The sequence below is a fragment of the Sinocyclocheilus grahami genome, unplaced genomic scaffold (genome assembly GCF_001515645.1).
Source record: "Sinocyclocheilus grahami isolate Dianchi unplaced genomic scaffold, SAMN03320097.WGS_v1.1 scaffold1325.1, whole genome shotgun sequence".
In the NCBI taxonomy this organism is placed as follows: domain Eukaryota; kingdom Metazoa; phylum Chordata; class Actinopteri; order Cypriniformes; family Cyprinidae; genus Sinocyclocheilus; species Sinocyclocheilus grahami.
This window is the reverse complement of record NW_015506504.1, coordinates 146,087-152,541: the sequence shown is the minus strand read 5'-3', so window position 1 is coordinate 152,541 and position 6,455 is coordinate 146,087. Positions and strand designations below refer to the sequence as shown.

General features: G+C 38.3%; 1 long non-coding RNA gene across 1 annotated transcript; it reads right to left on the bottom strand.

Moving 5' to 3' along the window:
• Positions 1 to 4,139: 4,139 nt before the first annotated feature.
• Positions 4,140 to 4,903, bottom strand: LOC107569242 (uncharacterized). The gene is made up of 3 exons (XR_001606878.1): positions 4,824 to 4,903; positions 4,278 to 4,399; positions 4,140 to 4,192 (listed from the first exon to the last, which is right to left on the bottom strand). It is a non-coding gene; the product is annotated as an uncharacterized lncRNA (long non-coding RNA).
• Between the last annotated feature and the right edge of the window lie 1,552 nt (positions 4,904 to 6,455).

The window sequence follows — 6,455 nt, the reverse complement described above, 5'->3', positions numbered from 1 at the left end:
ACTGGAGAACAGAAACTGTTTAACCTTTGCTATTGATCTTAAATAGGAGAAACAAGATTTGACCACAGAGTTGATCTGTTTGTCAAATTTCAAAGAACTATCAAATTGGACACCAAGGTTCTTCACCACAGATTTACAGAAGGGAGCTAAATTGCCCAAGTCAAAAGAGTTTTGGGCGTCAGGAGCCCCAAACCAGATTATTTCAGTTTTGCTTTCATTCAAATTCAGATACTTTTGTGACATCCAAGATTTAACTTCATGTTAACAACTCAAAAGTGACTCAAAAGAGCTTTTATCCTGTTTCTGCAAAGGCACTTAAATACCTGAGTGTCATCTGCGTAACATTGAAAAGATACTCCATGCTTATGAAATATAGAACCTAAGGATAAGATATATAATGAAAACAAGACTGGGCTGAGAATGGATCCTTGTGGAACTCCACTAGACAATGGGGCCGTTTTAGAGTAATGTTGACCAAAATGGACTTAAAACGTCCTGTTAGAGAGAAAGAATATGAACCACTCAAGTGCCATACCCCGGATTACCACTATCTTTTCTAGAGGACAGACAAGAAGATTGTGATCAATGGTATCAAATGCTGCGCTTAAATCTAGTAAAACTAAAACCACTGAGCTGCCTAAATCAATCGAAATAAAATAAATAGAATCGAAATAGAATAGAATAGAGTGAGCCAGTGATTCAATGGTCCATTTAGATGGACTCACTTGTTTCATTTCTAATTGAATCAGCCGTTTTGAACAAATTGTTTGATTTGAATGATTCGATAAATCATTTATTAAAGGGATAGTTCACCCAAAAAATGAAAATTTTATGTTTATCTGCTTACCTCCAGGGCATTCAAGATGTAGGTGACTCTTCAGTAGAACACAAATTATGATTTTTAACTCTGACCGTTGCAGTCTGTCAGTCATATAATGCATGGCAATGGTAACAAAATCTATGAGTGTAAAAAAAAACATGCACAGACAAATCCAAATTATGATACATGGGGGGCGGCACGAGAAGTAAAAAAAAAAAAAAAAAAAATCCTCTGCGCCGCCGTGAAGCAGTTTTCTATTATCTATCATTTCACTGTGTGGGGAATTGGCGCCCCTGCTTGCTGAGAAGGTGCCGTGCACAGAAGCTGTGTGAGAAGGGGAAAGGGGAGTGGCGCGCAGCACGGGGACAGTTCACCTTTAGGTCTCTCCCAAATGGAACGGACGGGGGAGGGGGGGGGGATTAGTGGAATTAGTGTTTTACTAATATACTCTAATGGAATTAGTGGGCTAAAGTCAGTCACACCTCAACTTTCTTCCAAATAACGCACATTTCATTCATAATATTATAAATACAGGCATAAAGTTCCTGCACATTTTTGTTTTTCTGAATTGTGTGAAATGACTAATAAAAATAGGTAATATAAAACGATTATGTGGTCATGAAGGTGAATTGGTTTAGTCTTGACTTCTGGTCGTGAATGACAGTGTTGGGGTGATGGGAAATTATGCTTGCTATGCTTATACAACAATAATTTGGTTTTAACTCAACAAACATGAGATCTAATTTCACCATAATATTGTGCTTTGCAACAAAACTGTTACAAGTTCAGTTATTATTTATTTCCATCAGTTGGGTTAACGTTAGACCCTGTAATTAGCCAACGGAATTTTCAAATCTGTGTAATTATAATTTAAATTGGACTACTTTTCAAATTGTATTTCATAAACCAACATCTCTGATCATGAGAAGTGGGTCTCGCCCAGGGTGTAATTCAATGTAGAACCACCACTGCTAATACACCACTATGTCCAACTGCCTTGAGCGCGTACAAACCTCACGCACCGGATGCCGTGCACGCGCTCAAGGCAGTTGGACATAGTGGTGTATTAGCAGTGGTGGTTCTAAAAGTAGTGGTGTTCTTGTAGTAAGTGACTTCTCATGATCAGAGTACGTCACTTATTGTTTGCACAGTCATTGCGGTGTTCCCTGCCACTGTGAAGATCTAAAGATATTTAGATGTACAGGTAATCACAATGGAAGACGATTTTGATATATCAACAGACCACGTGGATTTTTTTGCCCAACCGTATTTATTTGAACCAGAATACTCAGATCAAGAACTCAGAGAGATGGAGGAAGCATCTGCTGCAGCAGCATGTCTTCAAGCCTCGGAGAGACAGAGATCTCTTTAAAAGTAGTGGTGTTCTTGTAGTAAGTGTTGTGAGATGCCAACATAAGTGGAGAGCATCTGTTGTCACAAATGTAACATAGCAATGCCACAACTACAAGACGCCGAGGAGGACATTGCCGAGGGTGTCCCGTCACACCTGCCTGACTGAAGATCCAGACTTTTCTCAGCTGTTGAGCCACAGTGTTTTGCACGTTGTGTTTAGCTTGCCACGTATAAACTGGAGGCGACGTCCAAGGCCAGAGGGACCCAATGGCACGCTGTCAATAGAGTGAGTAATGTTTTGTATTTGTAATGTTATTGCAACGATTATAGGGGTGCATATGAACATATGAGTTTATTATAGTGTTTGCCTTATATTTCAGTCAGTGCAGGTTGGTGGCGTATCATGTGGTTTTGGAGTAGATGCTGAAGGGGGAATATCTGGGCAGAAGAAATAGAAAAGTTTTACCCTCTTGTGTGGTGAAAGCCATCCGCGAGACATACCCATCCCCCTCTGGATGTTATGTGGGCTTCACAGAAGCAGACAATGCATTTGCAATGTTGTACAAATTTAAATTGAACTCTTATAATTTGTAACTATGTTCTATATATTTTCAATATTTATTACTTGTAATGTAAGCCTTTTTCTTATTTTATAGGCATTACCATTTATTATCGATTTATGAGCAATCAATGACTTTGTGAAATTTTTGGCTGGTATCATTATAATGTACATTTCAGTTGTCTTTGAATTCCTAAAATAAAACAAAATTGTCAATACATGTTAATTTCTATGTGCAATACTAAACAGTCTGTACTTATAATGGTTTCATTATATAGAGATAGACAGACAATTAGAATAAAGAGTAATGCCATTACATGAAAGCAAGTATTTTACCAGTTTAATTTTCTTTATCCATAGATTCACAAATGAAAAGTTATCAAATCACTGAAAAAAATGTAGTTATAAACAACTTAAAACCTATTATAAGTAAATAAGGAACCAAATGCAAAACAATGTTTAATAGATCAATTATAATTTAAATATCTCAATTACTGAATTTTTCCTATAAGCTTTTTGTTAAATACTCCTCATTTAGTTATTTAACAGATATATTGACTTTTGGATACTACTGTAACAGGCAATGTCAAACATACACACACACACTCCTAAAGAAAACCACCATGCAATGTGGAACTTATTAGCGTCACTTCGTAAAGTTAACCTACACTGTTGTTGGTCTGTAAAAAACTACTTTGAGAATTGTGACAAATGCTTTGCGACTGTGTCTTCCTTAGATGGTTTGGTCTGCTGCAATATGTTTTTTGGGACAGATTATATTACCAAAGGTGAAGAAGAGTCCTTGTAAATAATAGTGCTGTCCATGCGCCTCTCAAATACTCAACGTACAAGATCATCTCTGAAATTTTGAGTTGGGGACTCGTACAGTTTTCTGGCCACCCACTGTTTAGAGTGCTTGGGGAACACTACACTGAACCGTGGCGTATCTACCAAAAAATAAATAAAATTTTTTATATTTGTACTGAAATATTAAATTACAATCAGTGATGTATTGTATAGCAAACTTACCAGTGTTGGTTCTGGCCTGCTGTCTGTGAACATTCTCATTGTGGTCAAGCACTGCCACCTGGGTACGTGCAAGCATTGATGTGTAATGGAAGTGTATTCTTTTTGGGCAGTACTTCAGGAGCAGTGAATGGAACACTTCAAGCTTACCTGATAAAAACTAAAATAATACCCAATACAGTGTTCAGAAATGTTCTTTCTCTGTACATGAACATACATTATACATATGTAAACTGACCAGTATGCTTGAAAAGTGCCATCTGTCTAAGGTTCTCTGTCTAAGACAAGGTTCTCTAATGTAATGAATGCCCTGGACTTTTTATCAAGCCATTTCTTTTTTCTCTGCTCATCAGAGGTAAGCTCGCTATGCAGACATCTTCTGTCCTGGAATGAACCCCACAAATGTGGTGCAGAAGTGACCTTTTGATCAGCTCCTGATAAATTTGAAGTAAATATTTAGCTGTCTGTTACAGTTTATTTGATAAAAACCAGTTACAGAAACACAGTCACGTGACTTACATCCGGGTCACCTCCACAAGATGAACATGAAAACCACAGATGATTGCTAATGCTCTTAATCCATGGCTGAAGTGGTCTGTTGTCTTTGTATCTGGATACCGAAGCCAATTTCTTGATCATTCCTACAAGAAAAAGAAAATGTTCATCTGCATCCAAAAGTAGTTCAACATCACAGTCATCAGCTGTGTCTGACTTGAAAACAGACACAAGGGGGTGTGACATCATATTACTACTAGAGAGATTCTAAAGCATACAGAGCTACTTTATTTACAACCCTTCTGTACCTTTGTTATTTAGTGTTTACCCTGTGAAGAGGCACTTCAATTAGAAGAATGGCAATTTATTTATTTTTTGGTGAATAGTTTACTGCTGTGCTTATAAATAACAAAACAGAAGTTGAAAAGAATACACAAGTTACTGCACTAGGCATTGATTTAAAAAAGCATAAATTTTGCCACATGCCATACATAAAACTCGTGATGAATGTTTGTGTAGTCGCATTATCTTGCAAGTGGATGGGGATCTATCAGTTGTCACCACACTTACTCCAATATCGTCATCTAGGATTATGCTGAGTGCTCTCCTGAAACCAGTCGACTCCTACAGAGCTTGATGATTCTGTAACCTATAATAAAAAGAAATGGCAATTGCAAATGAGAGACAGTATTACATGGTTTGTAAATCTTGGAGAAAAACAACAGTTTTGTGAATATGACCCATAACCTGTTGTCCGTATACACACAGGTAATTTGTAGTTCATTATTCTAAATAAAACATAATAAAAAATATTACATTAAAATTGCATTACCCCAATCATATATCACTATTGTCATGAACACTTACTTGCACCAGCTCAAAGTGACCCACTTTGTCTGTATTTGTCATGAGCTGGGTTTGCTTCTGTTTCTCTCTCACACACACATACACACTCATACATATGCACACACACACACACACTCAGGCACACCCATGCTCATTCTAACTCTCATTTCCACCTGTTTGTCATCACAATCAGCGTGTGGGCTGCTTTGCGAGGACACCTGTTTCCACTCTGATCTATTAGTCACTCTATTTCTAGAGGTTAGGCTCACTGTTCTCTATCGGATTATTGTGTGTCATGCATACGGTATTGTTTGGCCCTTCATGTCGATACTACCAGAGTTCTTACCATGTCTTGTCTTGCTTAGTGTGCTGTGCTCGTCTTAGTGTTCTCTCTGTCCGGTGGCTGCTTCCAGTGAGCCCAGCCCCACAAGCTCTCTCCAAGACGGGAGTCCTCAGAACCAGACCATTCTCGGTCGATTTGTGTTTCATCCAGTTCTGTGTCATCATACGACAGACTGCCTTGTTTTGTGTCTTCAATAAAGAGACTGATTCTAACTGACTGCCTTTGCACGTGGATACTTTACAGCACCGTAGTGACAGTATTGTCATCCATCAAGCTGTATGTGGTGTACTTTGCCGAATATCCAGGACTGCGTTGAGATATAACAGAAACCCAGATTTCAACGTTTGTTACTTTAAAGAGAACATATCACATAAAAAGATCACCATTTACATATAGAATTACCTGTCTGATCTTCCATCTCAAGATAAATGCATTTCCTTTTTTTCTGTGCTTCCTGCCTTCAAATGTTCCAGTAAGGCAGTCTGTTGTTCTTTGAAAGCCTCATCAATTGCAGGTATGAGGCAAGAAGACTGTATTGCATAAAAAGTTGTTTTGTGTGGTACTTAAAGATTAAGCACAGCAGCCCATTCAGAGATGTCTGCATACGTGGACCACATAAACACAGTACCTGCTGACACTAGAAGGTTGTTTGATGGAATTCCACACACATCCGTACATGAATTCCACTGCCCCTTATGTCCTTGTTCACATTCCCAAAGAACACTGATTAGGCTCCCTGAAGTTTAAATTTTTTTCTGTGATTAGTGCACCACAGTCTTGACATCTACTAAATTGTTTCATCAGTGCCGACTCATTAACAATCCATTTATGTTCTTGCCATGGCTGTTCCTCCTCTTCCTCTGTCGTAGTGGTTGTACTGGAGGCAGATGTGGAACTAGGTGGAACAAAACTAACATTCTTCTTTTCAGATGGTGGATCTAATGAAAGCATGCTGATATTTAGGTCATCAGGCTCGCTTTCACTGGCAGCTGGTTCATCCTACAAGAGAAAAG